General features: G+C 34.7%; 1 pseudogene; it reads right to left on the reverse strand.

Annotated features, from left to right (window-relative positions):
• Window positions 1–7,409: 7,409 nt before the first annotated feature.
• On the reverse strand, window positions 7,410–13,269 carry LOC105117620 (uncharacterized; annotated as a pseudogene).
• Between the last annotated feature and the right edge of the window lie 6,959 nt (window positions 13,270–20,228).

Consider the following 20,228-nt stretch of genomic DNA (forward strand, 5'->3'; position numbering starts at 1 on the left):
AAGTTGAGAATTTATAGAATTAAGATACCTAATAAGTCTCGTATACAAGTATCAATATGGAAGGAAGCAAGTTTTACACACAATTCAAGGAGCCATCTAGATGAGATTATATGATGTAATTTTAACCTAAGGAGTGATGTCAAGTAAACATTGTGTGTGATGCCCATGAAAATCTGAAAATGATAGTTGTAGTATTTATTTCTTTGATTGCATCAGGAATTTAAGTGAAAAATATTTATCTTTTTTCACCCATATAAGCCCAATAAATCTTCCTTTTACAATGCAAATCCATCTTATAATTGATTTCCTTAAAATTAAAAAAAAAAGGCAAAAAAAGACTATGACTTGCTAAAAGTATCATAACCACACTAGAACCAACCTTGAGAACTGGATTTTCTTGTTTAGTTTTAATTCGCATCTGTCCTTTGAACAAACTTTAATGGAGCCAACCTACTCCAATAGTTATGTACCATTCAATTGCTTGTAGACTCACTAAGAAAGCCCCCAAAAAGATCCATTTATTATAGCTTACATCAAATTTGGGAAATTATTTTCAAAGTCATTTATGTTACATGACATTTAAGTCATTACTTGAAACTCTAATCAAATATGGTGCACAAGCTTTAAAGTTTCCATAAAGCACAAAGAAGGGTAGACAAGTATCATGACAGTTCCATAAGCTTTCTCTTTGAATTCAGAATGAAGATCCAATTAAGAAAGAATTATATGGTCTACCATTATAATATTATAAATTTAGATTGTAGAAGTGAAAAATGTTGTAAATGTAGAAGTGAAAAATGTTGTAAATCAGATCATATTAACCCTTAAACAAAGAATTAATAAATACATTCATTTGGTACCTACAAAAGTAGCACACTATCAACATGTTGGTATAATTTATCAAACCATCAACAATAAATAGCAAAAGAAGAGTAACATACGATTTTGCATCCTTCCCAACTATTAACAAGGCCATAACATTTGGCCATAACATTTGGTTCCCTTAACCTAAAAAATGAGGAGTCATCAAGCCATTTATGGAATTGCAAGATAGAAAACATAAGACATGCAAAAGAGCAAAAATGTCAAAATTGATCTAAATGCCCTTTCTACAGGGTTTTCCTTCATTATATAGAGAAGACTTACATAATTAATGGCAGATTGCTAGCACCTAAATGTTAAACAATGTAAGTAAATATCTATAAAATAATACAAGTCAAATCCCTAAATTATCTCCACAACATTCCCTCTCAAATTGATGCTAGTAGATAAAAAAGCATCACTTTTTCAACCAAGAACTAATGTCGATGCCAAGAAATAACTTAGTGAAGATGTCTATAGTTTGATGCTCGGTGGAAATGTGATGAAGAGTAATCACATGTCGGTTAAAGGATTCACATATGAAATGTCAATCAACTTCGATATGTTTCGTATACTCATAGAAGATTGTCGCTGCACGACGTCGGGCGACGACTCCACTCTTTTTTGTTTGTTTTAACATAAAGAATAAATAGTTTTTTTTTTTATCGGGGGAAATAAAGATTTTATTGGAGTCGCCATCTAGTAATTTGAGGGAACTAGAAATCCAAAATTAGACACTGGTCCCAAAGATTCAGGTACTGGGTTAGTTATTATTAAAGGAAGGTAGACACCACCCTTAAAACATCCTTTAAGAGAAAGGTTACCTTTACTTGTGTGTTTTTTTTATTTGATTCAAATGCTATTATATTTTAAGCTTATTTGTAAATTTTTTAAGATGGTTAACGTCGGTCCCTAAATATAGGAGACACGTTAAAAATGACATCAGTCCCTAAAACTAGGAGACTTTGTCTAAAATATCGATGTTTGTCCCTAAAAAGGAAAATTATGTTTGATTTACCAAAAGAAATAATAATGGACATAATTCATATTTGGTATTTAAATTTTTGACATCGGTCCTTTTTTGTAAATAAAAGAGACGTGTCGACAAATAATATTTATTTTATAAAACAAAAATTATTTTGATATTGTTTAGAAATGGGTATATCCATTCTTGAGAATCGGATTTTGACTCATGAATAGTGATATGATAAAATAGGTGTTGGACCCACGTCGTTATTTATTTTAAATTTATTTTTGTTTTTTTACATGCAAAAAAATTACAAGTATTTATATATAAAAATATCAAAAATTCCATAAAAAGTCATAAAACAATTACCTGAGTGCCACTGTATAGGTAAAAGACTGAAATACCCTTGGATTTCTCTGAATTTTACAAAAATGTCACTAACGGCGGGTGTGGCTCACGCGCGGCTACTGTTGGTGGCGATGAAATTTTCTGGTGAGATTCCGGCCAACAGATGGTTGATTCTGGTCGATTTGAGGACGAGGATTCTGATGGTGGTGGTCTCGACGGCCGTTGATGGCTGATGAGGGAGAATCATCGACTTGAAGCTCGGTTGGCTATGACTGTTACGACCTTTTTCCGGCCAAATTCGTTGGTGAAAACGTGTAAAATGGCCAGGATTTTGCTTTAGAAGAGGCGATGCACCTTTCTGTCGTGGTTTGGCGACTTAAAATAGCCGGAAATGGAAGATCGGAGGAGAGAGAGAGAATCGTCGGCGAGAGGAGAGAGGGGCTCTAAGCTTTGTTATGGTGTAAACGAGAGCATGGTGTACCGGTGCGTCTGAAGCTTGTGAATCGTTGGATCGCGGATGAACAGATCATGCGGCTGTGATTGGCTTGATCTGCAAGTTGATCGGACGGTCAGGATGGGCTGGTCTATGATCTGGTGTGTCACGGTGTACCGAGTGTTTGGTACACTTGATGACATGGCACAATAGGATCAAAGGGTAGATTATTTTAAAGGCTGAGATGGATTTGGGTTTTAATCTGGTGTGGTAAAGCCTATTATATACTAAAAAATCAAAGGCTCAGATTTAAATACTATTAGGTATTCTCTTCTTTTCTTTTTTTTTTCCTCTTCTTGTTGGCTTGGTTTCATTGGCTATTTATAGCCAATGATAGGGGACTGTGCAAAATTTTCAATGTATAGTTGCACCGCCTATCATCGGCAGAAATCCTCTGCCTATTGTGACAAAATTGTATTATTTTTTTGTTTTATTATATATAATAATAATATTTATTTATAGGGGTAAAATTAAAAATTCAAATCAGTATTATAAAAAGCTTTTCAACCGCTAAAAATCAATTTTAATTACAAAAAAAATCTTTATACGGGTATCAACTCGGTGGACCGGGTTTTTTGACCAAAAATAGCCTGAAACTCATTTTTCATCCCGGTCGACATGGTGGGACCCGTATTGACCCGGTGGACTCGGTTTTAAACGAAAATGATGGTTTTGACACGAAATGGCCCGAAACTCATTTTTCATCCCGATCGACATGGTTTAACCCGTATTGACCTGGTGGACTCGGTTTTGACCGAAAATGATGTTTTTGACCCGAAACTCATTTTTCATCATAGTCGACATGGTGGGACCCGTATTGACTCGGTGGACTAGGTTTTGACCCGAAACAGCCCGAAACTCATTTTTTATCTCGGTCGATATTGTTTAACCCGTATTGACCTGGTGGACTAGGTTTTGATCGAAAGATACGGTTGACTCGAGAAAATATATTTTAAACTCTTTTTTTTATTTATATTTTTTTTATGAATAATAAAATAAAATAACATTCGAGAAAATCTTAGTGAATCCAAAATTGGGTTACAACAGTTGCCCCCTCTTTACAATGCTTACGGTGCAAAGGCATTGGAAAATTCATTTTTTTTTACTTTGCATAGTAAGTTTTGTAAAGAAAAACGATGGAGGTGTTGAAAAACACATATATTTTTCAGTTGGTCTAATTCTTATGGGCGACCTACCCAAGTGAAAAACATGAAAGTGTTTTCAATCTTGATTTTGTGAAATACCTGAAAGTGATTTCAACAATGGTTTAGTGAAATACATGAAAGTGATTTCATCAATGGTTTCCTGAAATACATGAAAGTGATTTCAGATTAGTTTTGTGAAATACATGAAAGTGATTTTATCATTGATTTTGTGAAATACATGAAAGTGATTTCAACAATAGTTTTCTGAAATACATGAAAGTGATTTCAGATTGATTTGGTGAAATACATGAAAGTGATTTCATCATTGGTTTCCTAAAATACATGAAAGTGATTTCAGATTGATTTTGTGAAATACATGAAAGTGATTTCATCATTGGTTTTCTGAAATACATGAAAGTGATTTCAGATTGATTTTGTGAAATACATGAAAGTGATTGTATCAATGGTTTTGTGAAATACATGGAAGTGATTTCATCAATGGTTTTGTGAAATACATGAAAGTTATTTCAACAATGGTTTCTTGAAATACATGAAAGTGATTTCAAATTAGTTTTGTGAAATACATGAAAGTGATTTCAACGATGGTTTTGTGAAATACATGAAAGTGATTTCACTATGATTTTCAAGGTTAATGAAAACTTCTAAAGGAATTCATATTTATACGGCTGAGATCTGATTTGTAAAAAAATCGATCTCAAAGATGATGAAAGCTTCTCACGAAAGTCTTATATCTATGGTTGAGATCTGATTTGTAATCTATCTTAGAGATAATGAAAGCTTCTCAAGAAAGTCTTATATATACGGTTGAGATATGATTTGTAAATCGATCTCAGAGATGATGAAAGCTTCTCAAGAAAGTCTTATATCTACGGTTGAGATTTGATCTTCTGTTCAAAATAATAGTAGGAGTAGAATCCTTATAAATCACACAGTATTTGCTGACAAACATCATCAACTTCTTGTATTTCAAGCCTTTCAAAGTTCTCAACTCTTGAAGCTTTAATCATGTCTTCCTCTTCTTCCAATGCTAACCCAAATCTTATTCCTACAGTAGAGCCTGCAGTTTGGCGTACTACTTTTGAAGTGAATGGTCGTCTAGTTACAATAGAAGATACTGTAATGGACAATGAAGATACTGCTGTAGCCGTGGATAGAGACATGATCCTTCCCCGTGATGAAACAGGGCTGGCAGCTAGGAGCGATATTGAAGCAATGAATTAGTCACTTGCTCTCAGTATCAGAGTTACTTCGTCTTTGGTGAACGTTGCAAAGCGTCTTCATGCTAGAAGACTTGAGTTTAATACTTAGGTTCTTGATCTTTATCATCTGATCGAGAATTTAAGGAATAGACTTCGTGATGAAAGACATCACAGAAACAACTTGGAGAGGAGAAACCAAGAGTTGAATACACGTGTTGACTTTTGGAAGGACTATGTTAACACATGACACCTCGAATTCGAGGAAGAGATGGAGCGTATGCATAAACAACTTGAAGAATTTTAAGGCATGATTAATGATCAAGATGACAATATCCCTGATCGTCCTTGCACTGTTTAATATTTGTACTTTTAAACCTTTTGTCATGAATAAAAAAATCCATCTTTCTTGTCTTCATTTATGAATTTTGCTTTCATGAAATTGTCATATTTGATGTGATGAGAAGAACTTCATTTCGTTTGATTCTCATTGGATCCCGTTGGGAATTGTGTTTCAAGAAATATCTATAAGACAAATATGCAATGCTTATGAAGTTAGATGATATGTAATGCATCTTACCTTTTTGAAATATAGATCCCTCATTCATCTTGTTTGAGGATCTTGAATGTTAGTAAGCTCTTTTGATTCACGCGTCTTTCAAATCTACTCAAGCTGACCCATGTTGTTTAGTTCTCCAAGATAAGCTTTGTTTGAGTTTCCTAATAGTCACTGCCTCTTTCTCCATTGATTACTTTGCTGAGAGCATTAGCTTCTCCCTAGCCTGACATTGTGTTGTTGGTAACATTTCCATTATTGAGGATTCTTTAACCACGTCACATGGTCAATATATGAGGATTATCCTGCTTCACCTAGGATTTTCATATCTGAAGATGTATCAGTTATCATATTATCTAACTGATCATATTATGAGAGGCAACAATCTCATTTCGTAGATACTGCTTAATCACGCTATTTCTATCCCATACTAGAAGAAGTCTATAGTTTTATCATGTGTATCTCCCACTAGGGAAGCAAATTTCTTTGTGCCATTAGGAATCTGGTGACGGCTTCTCTGTCCCTAGAAGAATTAACTATCTCTTTTCATTTCCTCCTTTGCTCTTGTTATCATTAGAATCTCTGATTTTCTAACACTACCTCTTGGTGTGTCATATATTCGTTTTTTTTATAAAGAAAACCTTTTTTTCAAAAATGATTTTTTAAAAGATCTCTTTTGTTTTTGAAAACTGAAACTCTCAATGTCTGTTTACAACAATGTTCAAGCAACTCTAGGGATTTGTATTAAATCTCTTAGTAAAAGTAACCTTAGATGAAGGTAAGTGATGAGATGACCTTCTGCTTTGGTTTTCAAAGTGTTCAAGCGATTGCTTGAATGTATTTTGAGAGAAAAGGAACAATTGCCTTTTATTTTTAGAAACACTCCTTTTAACAGCATGAATAATAATGAGTAATTATTTGCTACGTCATGACTCTTTATGAAAAAGTCTCTTATATTTTGAGAACGCTGTTTATTGATCCAGGTTGCTTTCTTGATTGAAAAGGACTTTAAAGGCACGTAATGTATTTATGGCTCAAGACTGTAAAAGAAAGAGGATTTCATAAGCTCAAAAAAAATGTTTAAGGGTTTAAAAACTATAGGACACTGTTATCTTATCTTAGTCTTTTATTTTGCTATCTTGACAAAAAAATGATACTAAATATTCCAAATTAGGACTTTTTTTTCTCATATTTGTTGGGAATTCCCTCAATTATTTGGAATTTTTTTGTTGAATTCCTTGTTGTCAGAATTCATAAGCTCACATGTCTTCAAGATGATTTCCATGATCATTTCTTTCTTTTTGCCCCCAGTGTAAGGTGTGATCTTAGTTAAGGTTCTTATGAAAGAAAAAGCTTTAAATAGACTCGGCTCAAATTGGGACTGCAACGGATAATTTTAAAGAAAGTGAAATGAATATCAAAGATGGCATTTCCTCATTTCAAGTAAGATTAGTTAAAACCAATAAACTTTGTCCACATCCAACGTAATGCTTTGGATTTATAAGATACCATGTTTTGCGAGTCCATGACAAACTAATATACTACCAACCATTATTCGTGTTGATAAAATGTAGGTCCAAGATAAAATTTGAGTGATAGTTGTTCTAATTGCTATTTTGGACTTGTATGATCATCTCTTTCAAGGGAATTGCTTTGAACATTATACTAAACAAATCATTGATTTATTTCATTGAAATCATAAACAAAATCAATTCTTTTAAAACCTCATTTAAGAAGAATGGATTCTCTTGTAAAAAAGTTTGAAAGATCAAATTGTTGAGCCATTGAGATCATGCATGGGCTTTTTGGTGAGGTATATGCAAAGAGAATTTCCTGGCCAAAACTTCATTTAATTGATTTTGATTGGATGAAACACATCATACATAATACTTTTTCACAGAATCAGAGTTCACAGGCCTAGGTAAATCATCTCCATCTATCCTAGTTAATAACAGAGCCCCTCCGGAGAATGCTTTCTTCATTACATCTGGGCCTTCATAGTTTGGTGCCCACTTGCTTCGGTCTTCACTTGGTAGTGGTAAGATTTTTCTTAGTACAAGATCCCCTTCTTTGAATTCTCTTAGTCAGACTTTCCAATCATATGCTTTGGCCATCCTTCTTTGGTATAGCTGGTGATGACAAATTGCAGCCAACCTCTGCTCACTTATCATGTTTAGCTGCTCATATCTCACTTTAGCCCATTCAACTTCTTCTAGTTCATATTCTATTAGTACTCTCAAAGATGGAATTTCTACTTCCAAAGGCATCACCGCCTCCATCCCAAATACTAGTAAGTAAGGTGTAGCTCCAGTAGATGTTCTTACTGCTGTGCGATATGCATGTAGAGCAAAGGGAAGCATCTCATGCCAATCCTTATAAGTGACTACCATCTTCTGGATAATCTTCTTGATATTCTTGTTTGCAGCTTCGACAACACCATTCATCTTTGATCTGTAGGGAGATGAGTTTGAATGTTTAATTTTCCACTTCACGCACAATTCTGTGATCATTTTTCCATTAAAATTCTGGGCATTATCAGTCACTATCTTCTCAGGTGAACCATACCGGCAGATCAAATCTTTCTCAATGAAACATTTGACCACCTTTTGAGTTACATGGGCATAAGAGTTGGCCTCCACCTACTTTGTGAAGTAATCAATGGCTACTAAGATAAATTGATGCTTATTGTTGGCCCTTGGGTTGATTGGCCCAATCATATCTATTCCCCACATTGCAAATGGCTATGGTGATGTCATATTAAATAGAGAAGCTGGAGGTGCATTTATCTTATCACTATGCACTTGACATTTATGACATTTCCTGACATAATCGATGCAATCTTTCTCCATAGTCATCCAGAAGTACCCAGATCGTTGTAATTGTCTAGCCATCATATGCCCACTTGCATGAGTTGCACAAATTCCTTCATGAATTTCTTACAATGCTACCTTAGCTTCGATTTCATCTAGACATCTCAGTAAAGTTCCATTGAATGACCTTTTGTATAGAATTTCTCCATCTAGGTAAAATTCCAGAGCTAACCTTCTCAAGGTCTTCATATATGTTTTAGATGCCCCCAAGGGATACTCTTGATATTGGATAAACTGCTTGATGTCATAAAACCATGGGTTCCCATCTATTTCTCCTTCAATTGAACAACAATGAGCTGGAAAATTTCTAATCTCAATGCAGATTGGTTGTACCCTGATTCCATAATCAGTTTTGGTCATAGAAGCTAAGGTTGCCAAAGCATCAGCAAACTGGTTTTTGTCTCTTCCCATGTGGGTAAAATCTATCTCATCAAAGCCCTCAGTCAGTTTCAAAAGATATTATTGATATGGTATTAGTTTTTCTTCCTTGGTCTGCCATTCGCCTTTCACTTGACAGATTATTAACATTGAATCCCCATAGACATCAAGCTTCTTTATTTTCATCTCCAAAATAGCTTCTAATCCAAGGATACAAGCTTCATATTCAATAGTATTGTTAGTGCATTCAAATTGTAGTTTGACTGAGACAGGATATTGCTTCTTGTCAGGTGAGATTATCATAGCGCCTGCTCTATTACCAAAAACATTCACTGCTCCATCAAAATACATAATCCACCAATCATTCTTCTCTTTTTCTTCTTCTACTATCAACACATCCTCATCCGGGAAATCAAATTTCAAAGGCTCATAATCTTTGATAGCATTATCTGCTAGATAATCAGGAATTACACTTTCTTTTATAGATTTTCTTGTCTTGTATACAATGTCATACTTAGCCAACATTACTTGCCATCTTGCTATTCGGCTTGACAAGTAGGGTTTCTCAAAGATGTATTTAAGAGGATCTATTTTTTAGATCAACCAGGTGGTATAATATAACATATATTATCGAAGACGCTTCGTACTCCATACAAGAGCACAACATAACTTCTCAGTCATAGTGTATCTGGATTCACAATCGGTAAACTTACTCAAATAATAAATAGCTTGCTCCTTTCTTCCAGATTCATCATGTTGTCCCAACACACAACCCATTGCTACCTCAATTACTATCAAATACAAGATCAAAGGTCTTCCAGGCACAGGTGGCACTAGCAAAGGTGGATTTTGTAAGTATTGCTTTATTTTATCAAAAGCCTCTTGATAATCTTTGTCCCATGTACCAAGGTTTTTTTTTCGAAGTAATCGAAAAATTAGCTCACATGTTGCTGTTAACTAAGATATGAATCGAACGATGTAATTTAAACGTCCTAAGAAGCCTCTTATTTCTTTCTCAGTCTTAGGAATTGTCATAGCCTGAATTGCTTTCACTTTATTAGGATCGACCTCTATTCCTTTATTGCTTATCACAAATCCTAGCAACTTTCCAGACTTCACCCCAAACGAGCATTTTGAAGGATTCAGCTTCAACTGATACTTTCTTAGTCTTTCAAATAATTTTCTTAGAACCTGAACATGATCTTCTTCATTCTTAGACTTAGCAATCATATCATCAACATACACTTCAATCTCTTTATGTATCATATCATGGAAAAGTGTCACCATTGCCCTTTGATATGTGGCTCTAGCATTCTTTAACCCGAATGGCATCACTTTGTAGCAAAATATTCCCCATGGTGTGACAAAAGTGGTCTTCTCTTTATCTTTTTCAGCCATTTTAATCTAGTTATAACCGGAGAATCCATCCATGAAGGAGTTAGCTGAACTCCTGGCTGCATTGTCTACCAGGACGTCTATGTGAGGCAAAGGAAAATCATCTTTTGGACTAGCTTTGTTTAGATCCCTGAAATCTACACATACTCTGATTTTGTCATCCTTTTTTGGTACTACCACTATATTAGATACCCATTGAGGGTATTTAATAACCTCTAGAAAACCGGCATCCCACTGCTTCTCTATCTCTGCCTTGACCTTGAGCACAATATCCGGGCGAGTTCTTAATTTCTGCTTAACAGGTTTACATCCTTCTATCAAAGGCAATCTGTGTACTACAAGATCAATGTCTAAACCAGGCATATCTGTATAAGACCAGGCAAACACATCGATATACTTTTGTAGTAGTGAGGTTAAACTGCATCTTTCTTCTGTAGTAATCAGAGTTCCAATCTTTAGCTCTCTTTTGTCTTGCTCAGTGCCTACATTTATCACCTCTAATTCTTCCTTTGCAGGTTTCCAAGCATGCTCCGACTGTTCTATCCGTCTAGCAAACTCTTCATTCCATTCCTCTTCATCCATTGCAATCTCATCCTCATCAAAGTTTGGCCATTCATTTTCAATGCAATATGTTTGTGGATTTATGGAGGATTCACTTTCAAAATTCCTGAAAGCAGAAGGTGTTTTTAGTGTGAATGCATATCTTGTAGCCGAACAAAACAAAAGGAAGATAACAAATGCTGATGAAAATGCTTGATCTCAATAATATTTTAAAAGTTGGCTCAACAATTATGAAAAGGCCTTATGTTGTCATCTTGAGCCAAGATTTCCAACTAGGTATAAAAACACAAAGTAAACTATAATGCAAAGCACATAGAGCACATAAAAGCAAATATAAGTAGACGCTTAATCATTACTTCTTGAAAACAACTAGGGCTTCTTCAATCTCCCAATTCTGGAATACTTCTTCAACTGAAAGCTTTCACACAAAGGCGTTGGTTGGAGCCTCTTCTAGAGAATGGACAGTTAACTGAGGTAACAATTCATCTTCTTTTGTTGTTTTTTGCTCATCATCACAATTCCAACCTTTCCCTTCACCTTCCTCTACATTGTTGATATCCATGACAGCAAGTTTCTGTCCCAAGACTTCCATCATGTTTTCAGGTTTCATCACATATACTGACTTTGGAAAAGAAACATGGATATGTGGGATTACAATGTCTTCTTCCTCTGGCTTTCTTCCTTCTATTCTAGCCAACCTTCTTTCTCGCTTTATCCTAGCAGCTCTTTTATGATCATCTTTCTTAGGCTTAAAGCCAAGCCCAAACCTCTGATTAGCGGCCTTAATTTTCATCATGTTGACTCTTTTAAGATTTCTAGCAATTAGATCATTCTGGAATGGTAGCCCATGTTTCAAAACGCATTTCGCTATCATTCTGGCAGTATCAGAAATAACTGGTCTTCTCAACACCGTATTCTCCGGTACCTATTTGGTGTTCACAATCTCGAAGGCATGGAGATTTCCATCTTTGCAATCTTCTGCTTCAATATAAGGGACCGCCACATTCCTTATCATGGAAAAAGTTTCTTCTGTCTTAACTTTCACTAGAGTACCATTGATAATGTACTTCAGACATTGGTGTAGAGATGATGTCACAGCCCAGAGGCGTGTATCCATGGCCTTCCTAATAACATGTTATACGAAGGATGGATATCCATCACTTGTAGGGTTATCAAAAACATCTAAGGCCCTACAAACAATTCAATGTCAATGGTCCCTATCACCTGTCTAGAGGAACCATCATATGCTCTAGCTATCATAGTACTTGGCCTCATATGAGTAGCATCAATTAGCATCTCATCTAGCATATGCCTTGGTAGCACATTCAAAGCTGAACCATTATCCACAAGCACTTTGCTGATCAGACAGTCCTTATATTTCACGGTGATATACAAGGGCTTGTTATGCCCAGTCCCTTCCGGGTCTAGCTCATCTTTAGTGAAGTATAAGTAATTGGAGGCTTGAATTCTTCCCACCAAATGTTCCATTGTATCCTGAGTAATATCCTGTGGTATATATGCTTCATTCAACACCGTTTTACAGTGTAACTCAGAACTCAAGATAAGTGACATTAAAGAGATTCTAGCAGGAGTTTTCTTCAACTGATCTACCACATTATACTCACTATGCTTCATCAACTTTAGAAATTCATTAGACTCCTCTTCACTTATAGGTTTGTTCACTTCCATATCTTTAAAAGCATCAACTGTTTCTTTTCCTTTAGCTTTCCTCTGCCTCTCTAATTCTTCTGGTGTAAAACACCGACCACTTCGAGTTAAACCACTGATTTTGGTATGGAAGATAGGAGTAGGATTTTTAATGTTGAAAGCATACCCATAATTATAAGGCATTGTGCCATAACTTCCATTATTGGTGCATATAGGCTTGGTTAGGATTAGTTTTGGTGGACCACCCACAGGTGGTTGGAGTCTACAAACCTCCCTTTTTTTATCCTGACGGCCTATCATCCCAACTTCAATGCTCTCTTCTTCACTTTCTATCCGTCTTATGCCAAAAATCAACATCCTTTTCACTTCTTGGTGAAATTCTTCACAATCATCAATGTGATGTCCTACCTCGCCATGAAACTTAAAGTAATTATTTACATTCATTACTGGTTCAAACTTGGATAAATATCCAGACTGTACCATCATACCATATAGTTTTTCCATGGAAAACTTCAAAGTTCTTTCCTTCTCATCCTTTACTCCTACAGCATTCACCCCTCCACTACTTGTAGCATGATTGGGTAAAGGGTTGGAATTCACATTCGGTGCATCATCAAAAGTTATCCATCCAGCTTTTATCAATTGCAGAAGCTTGTTTTTAAATGCGTTACAGCTTTCAATGTTATGTCCAGCAATGCCAGCATGATACTCACATGTCATATTAGGCTTATACCAATTTGGGTATGAAGGTTGTAGTGGGGTCAAGGGAACAGGGGCCACTTGCCCAATACTCAACAACTTCGAATACATTTCTCCTAAGGGAAGTGGTAATGGTGGCAATTGTTCTTGGGTTCTTTGAAAATTCCTTCTTGGAGGATTAACAATCTGGTTACTTTGTTGGTCATTTGGTTGGTTTTGTTGGTTGGTACGGAAATGTTTAGTGAAGTTTACACTTGCAACTTGTTAGGTAGGTATTTGGAAGTTATAATGATGGTAATTTTTCTTCTTACCCTTGTACCCTCCTTCCACATTATTCACCTCAGAATCCTTCTTTTTCCTAGTAAAGCCTTTCTTCTCAATAGGCTCTAACATTCTTCCCATTCTTATTGCTTGTTCTATCCTCTCAGCAATAGTTACAGCATCATAGAAATGCTGAGCTGAACTACCCACTAGGTGTTCAAAGTAAGGAGATTTAAAAGTGTTGGAAAATAGAGTGACCATTTCTTTTTCTAACAAAGAAGGTTATACATGGGATGCTTTTTCACGCCATCTCAAAGCGTATTCTCTTAAGTCTCTTTGTTGCCCTTCTCCATGACTAACAAGCTTGACCTGTTTTGGGCTACTACTTGACCGCTTTTTATGATCGGCTTGTTTAACTCACAAGTGCACAAGTGTGCGATGTAGCAATTAACTCGGTACGATCGAGGTCATATCCATAGAGAGCTAGATCTAGAAAATAAGCTAGATAAAAAAAAAAACTCAAGAGAAATTAAATTAATAATAACTTGGTTGAAAATAATTGATGGATTTGTTTTCAAAGATGAAGACGTGTAAATAGATTTTAAATGATAAGAAAACGTAAGTCTTGGTCCAAATCAAATTTAATGGCGATGTATTGGTGATTCCTTCCAGATATATAAGATAACTCAACCTAATATCAACGATGGTGATATTAGATCGAAAGATATTACAATGAAGTTTAAAAGGATGAAGATTGATTATTGCTTAAGAATGAACAAGTACTTTCATATTAAGTAAGACATTGAATCAAGCAATCTCTATACCAAAACTAAAGTTTGTGCATAAAAATTCAAGATTATAACATTACCTAAATGGTTTCTAAAATCTCTTTGCAATAATAAATCATTCATAAAGAAAATGAGAAGATAAACATTAAGATTCATTCATATCTTAAAGAACTCACATCAACCACCATCATCCTTGATTTGGATCCAAGAAAGAGATTAGCCAACCATAATTATATATAAGAACACTTGAAATAAAAAGGATAATAACAATCATAATTAGGCTCGATTCATCACACTTGAAGGACCTATCATGCAAACATTGGTATCTTTAACTTAGTGTACACAATAGCAAATAAAGAAAAATAAGCATACTAACATTCTCTAAATCAAACATCCATACAAAATTTCCAAATTTAATCATATTTATTATGCAACCAACATAATTGATTCACATGAAAACTCAACTTGTAATCTTCCCTTCTCACCAACACAACAAGATAGCAAACTAGAGAAATATATATATATATATATATATATATATCTTCTTTTTTTCTTCTTTTTTTTTTTTTTGAAGATATGATTTATTCTGTTTTTAAGTAGTCACTTCCCTTTTGACACGAATACAAACATTTGTGATGAATGCACCCGGTTACTCACAAAGTTACAAACTTAAAGTGCTTTGCATACTCATATTTTAAGCTGCCGTTTAACGTAAAAATAAACATTTGTGATGAATACCCCTAGTTACTGAGCAACTTAAAACATTGGAGTAGATAGAACTTTGTACACATTTATTTATTTATTTGTGTAATAATTATTACTCTATTTAGTTAAACCTTGTTTAGAACTGGATCAAAAGGGATAATCACAAGTAAAGCATCATACTCATCTTTCATGCATAATTACACAACTCACACAACTTTTACAAGGAAAGATGTACTTCAGTAATCTTAAAAAAAAGTATGCTATATCTTGCTTTATAAGATATATCTATCCCAAATTAAAGCATGCAATGTTCAGCACAATAATGAACCCAAAAATGTAATGATGATCCTAAACAAGTCTCATTCACATACAAATGCAAGTTTTTTTTTTTAACAAGCATGGTTATCTCAAGCATTCAACATAATGAAATATCTAAAATTAAGTTTTACATTATCCTCAATGTAAAAGAGAAAGAGAAGAAAAGTATAAAGATTAGAAAATTGTTACTCCCCTTCTGTTTTCAAGGATGAATGTCTGATTGAATTGGGCATGAGCTGACTTCTTGCTTGAATTTTTTTTTTTAACCTACATATCACAACTAAAAGAAAACATTGATTTTGTTTTTTTTTTAAAACATAAAGAACCTCACACCCCCAACTTAAAATAATGCATTGTCCTTAATGCATGAACAAGAAAATATAAGAGATGGAAGAAGGAAAAAAATTAAAAATGAGAAGAAAAAAAATAAATAAAAAAACTCATTACTTCTAATACTACAATGGTATTGGATCTTCAAGATCCAATGTCTCAACTTCAGGCACAACGCTTTCAAGATAAGGTTTCAATCGATGACCATTTACTTTGAAAATATTTCCATTGTTAGGATTTTCTATCTCAAATGCACCATGCTCAGAGATGGATTTAATCACAAATGGACCAATCCATTTTGTCCTCAACTTCCTAGGACAGAGATGTAATCATGAATTATACAAGAGAACCTTTTGACCAACATGAAAGGATTTTCTAAGAATATGTTTATCATGCAAAGTTTTCATCTTATGTTTTGAAATTTTTACATTTTCAAATGCATCATTTCTCAACTCCTCTAATTCATCCAATTGAAGCTTTCTATTTTTGCCAACCTCATTTTCATTGTCATTGAATTGCCGGATGGCCCAATATGCACGGTGCTCAATCTCAACAGGGAGATGACAAGGCTTTCCATAAATTAGCCTATAAGGAGACATTCCTAAAAAGGCCTTATAAGTAGTGCGATATGCCCATAAAGCATCAACTAGTCGTAGGGACCAATCTTTACGGTTTGGATTGACTGTTTTCTCTAAAATGTTCTTGATATCCCTATTTTCCAACTCAGTTTGGCCACTAGTTTGTGGGTGATAGAGGGTACTGACCTTGTGAATTACACCATATTTTCTCATCAAAATCCCAACGGGCTTGTTACAAAAAGGTTTTCCCCCATCACTAATCATAGCTCAGGGCATGCCAAAATGAGAGAAAATATTTTCTTTCAAGAATTTGACCACAACTCAATGGTCATTGGTTCAAGATGCAATAGCCTCCACCTATTTAGACACATAATCAACAGCTACAAGGATGAATTGGTAACCAAATGAGCTTGGAAAAGGTCCCATGAAATCAATCCCCCAACAATCAAATATTTCCAAAACAAAGATGGGGTTAAGGGGCATCCTGTTACGCCTAGTAAGGCTACCTAGTCGTTGGCATCGGTCACATGCAACACAGAAGGCTGTTGCGATGTCGCGGTCGCACAAATTAATTACCCTAGCTTAAAACACATAAGATAGTATAGAGCAAGCAAGGGATCGATCCCACGAGGAAGATTTAGTTTAGATTTTTATGCTATACGTTATGCAATTGGGGGGTTTTGATTTGTGATAATCTAAAATATGGAAGAAATTAAACTAGTGAACACGATCAATTAAAACTGAAATTTATCAAGAAAACAAACCTTGGTCACAAGCACACATCCACCTACAGAAATCAGAACTGATCCTTAAAACGAAACTCCAGTTTATATTCTGAATTTTTATCTTTTCTTAACTTTGGTTAATTAACGGATCCGCCGTATAACTAGCCCTAACCAACAAATAATCACAGTGTCCGCATTAATGATTTAATCAAATGGCAGCCTTAAGATCTAGATAAATTCATTAATCTTAACAACCAAGTTGTCTGCTTGTGTTGCTTTGATCGAATGTTTTCCCTAAGTTTAATAACGTAGTTCCGCCACAATTATCAAGCTTAGTTGCTTCACAAGTTTATATACCCTAACTCCGGTTCTGATATCAAACTTAGCAATAGATTGTTCACAATAATAACTTAGAGTCCGCTCTAGCAATTATCAACAACAATCATAGAAAACATGCATAGGAAAACAATCATACTCATTCATAATACAAACTGAAAATAAATGAAGAATAAATCTCACAGTTCTTGAAATCTGAAAGTTTCTGCGTCCTTGCAACCAAGAAAAGAGCTTAGCCTTGCATATCTATTGAATAACTACTCCTAAAGATAAAAGAAAGCATTATTTCTAGTATGTAGAGAGGAGAGTTTGTGTTTCTTCACTTCTAGTTGCTACCACCTTTCTTTGATTCTATTGCACTCCCTCCTCTGACATCGTTTTTGGCTGAAAATTGGAGCGTTTCTAGACCTTTGAGTCATGAATCCAACAAAATTGAGTTTGCATCAATTGGACTTCTATAGCGCCAGATATGGAATTTGGAATGGACAAAGGTCAACAGTGGCAGAATACGAGATTTGACTTTGAAGGATGTGATTTCCATGATCTTCCTCTTTGTATTTTTCTTGCATTACATTTCCAGAAAGGTATGGATGTTAGCTTTTTAGAGCCACTGGAATCACTTCATTTTGATCTCTAGAAATCACGCTCTGCACAAAACATCGACTGAACATCAAATCTGCCAATTATCTCCAATTTACTCCTTTTTGCATTTTTCATCCAAAAGTGCCTTCAAAACATAAAACAAAGAATATCAAGGCATTTTACATATAAAACATGGACAAAACATTAGGTAAATGTGGGTGAAACAATCGAATAATATGGTTACATCAAATACCCCCACACTTAGCTCTTTCTCGTCCTCGAGAAAGGATAAATAAAATTAAATTGAAAATAACCATGATCTCTTAATCTCCCATCAATGTCCAAGAGTACAGGCATTATAAATAAGAATATAATAAAAAAGAATAAAATAAATAAATTTTTATGAATTTGTTTACATGCAAACTTCAAAATTCAATCAATCATCGGTATTTAAATGAAATCTATGTCATGCCAAAGTGATAGGTCCTCTCATTGATATACACTCCAACACTCATGTGTTTAGGGTTTATGTGTCTAAATCTCTCAAATTCAATCAAAGAGTATGTTCTACCATAAGCTTGCTTTTCAATCTCATCTCCATTATTAATATATTACAAACAATGCATGAATCAAAAGGTCTTATTTTCCGGTTGTAATTGGGCTAAGGTTAAGGTGAGGTAAAAGAGAGTAAAAGAAAAGGTTCAAATCAAAGAAAGTAGAGCATTCCGAAAAATGATATTTCAAACAAGATATTCCATCAAAGCTCATAAATTTTTCATCTTTAATCACCAATGCTTAACTGCTTTTGTTTTTAAGCATAAAATCTTAAGAACATAAAGGAACATTTTTTCTTCTTCTTTTTTTTCTTTTTTTGTTTTTTTGTAATTTTGCCCATCTTTTCATCAAGCATCACTTCTTCTGTCTTTTCACATAATTTCCAACCATAATTCCATGAAATATCACAAGTATATGCTCTACTAATCCTTGGCCAGGGGAAAAGGAAAACATATATAAAGTTAAGGCTTATACATGGATAAAGAAAAGATAAATAAGCTCAAAAGGGGCTCACTAAGGATAATATGCTTTAGGTTGGCTTTTTGGTTCAAGTGATTGAAATTCCTAATGCCTTTATCATCTTCATGTATATTTGTAATGGAATATAATCTCAATAAGATATGAAGCAAGTTCTAGAGATACATATCATTGAAAGAATGCACACTCAAAGAATATAATGTGGAAGGCTCAAAAGCTTGCATTGGTATAACACTATAAAGTCAACATGACATATTCTCAAAGTCAATCCTTAAATCAATTAAACCTTAAAATTTGCATGCATACTACTTCATTTGATTTATCTCTTCATCTATCTCAATTAATTCTCATACATAATACTCATATTCTCAAAAACCAATGGGAGTTAAAAAGATCAAAAATAATTTTTTTTTTTGTGAACAACAAAGAAAACTAAAATAAGAAAATAAAAATTCTCCCAATACCCCCACACTTAAAACACAACATTGTCCTCAATGTTGAAATAAAAGCAAAGGAACATAAGAGAATGGCAGAAAATAAATTAAAATACAAAAAAGTAAAAGATAAGGAAAAAGAAAGCAAATCTGATATATATTTTTTTTTTGTGCTGGGTGGCCTCCCAGTAAGCGCTTTTGTTTTATGTCATTGGCTTGACATGTGGCATGCTCATTCTTCATAGATTGGTTCAGCTAACTCTACAGAAGCGGTGAGTTCTGCCGTCCAACCTTCATAGAAAGGTTTCAAACGATGTCCATTGACCTTGAGTACTTTGCTGGTTTCTAAACTTGTAATTTCAACTGCACCATAAGGAAAAATATTAGAAACAACAAAGGGTCCAATCCAACGAGAGCGCAATTTTCCAGGAAAAAGTTTTAAACGCGAATGATAAAGAAGGACTTTGTCTCCAACATGAAATTCCTTTCTTGTAAGCATTCGGTCATGAAGATTCTTAGTCTTTTCTTTGTAAATTTTTGCATTCTCGTAAGCATCATTTCGAATTTCTTCCAACTCTTGCAGTTGCAATTTTCTTGCAATCCCAGCAGCATCATAATCCATGTTGCATTGTTTAATGACCCAAAAAGCTTTGTGTTCAAGCTCCACCGGTAGATGACATGCTTTCCCATAAATCATTCTATAAGGTGACATTCTTATAGGTGATTTATAAGCAGTCCTATAAGCCCAAAGTGCATCTCCAAGGCGTAGACTCCAATCTCGTCGGTTAGGTTGCACTGTTTTCTCCAAAATGGACTTGATTTCTCGATTGGAAATTTCAGCTTGGCCATTCGTTTGCGGATGATATGCTGTGGATGTTCGATGAGTCACATGATATTTGCGTAGCAATGCTTCCATGGAACGATTGCAGAAATGAGTGCCACGATCACTGATGATAGCTTTAGGGATGCCAAACCTATCAA

This window comes from Populus euphratica, unplaced genomic scaffold (genome assembly GCF_000495115.2).
Source record: "Populus euphratica unplaced genomic scaffold, PopEup_1.0 scaffold1446.1, whole genome shotgun sequence".
NCBI lineage: Eukaryota > Viridiplantae > Streptophyta > Magnoliopsida > Malpighiales > Salicaceae > Populus > Populus euphratica.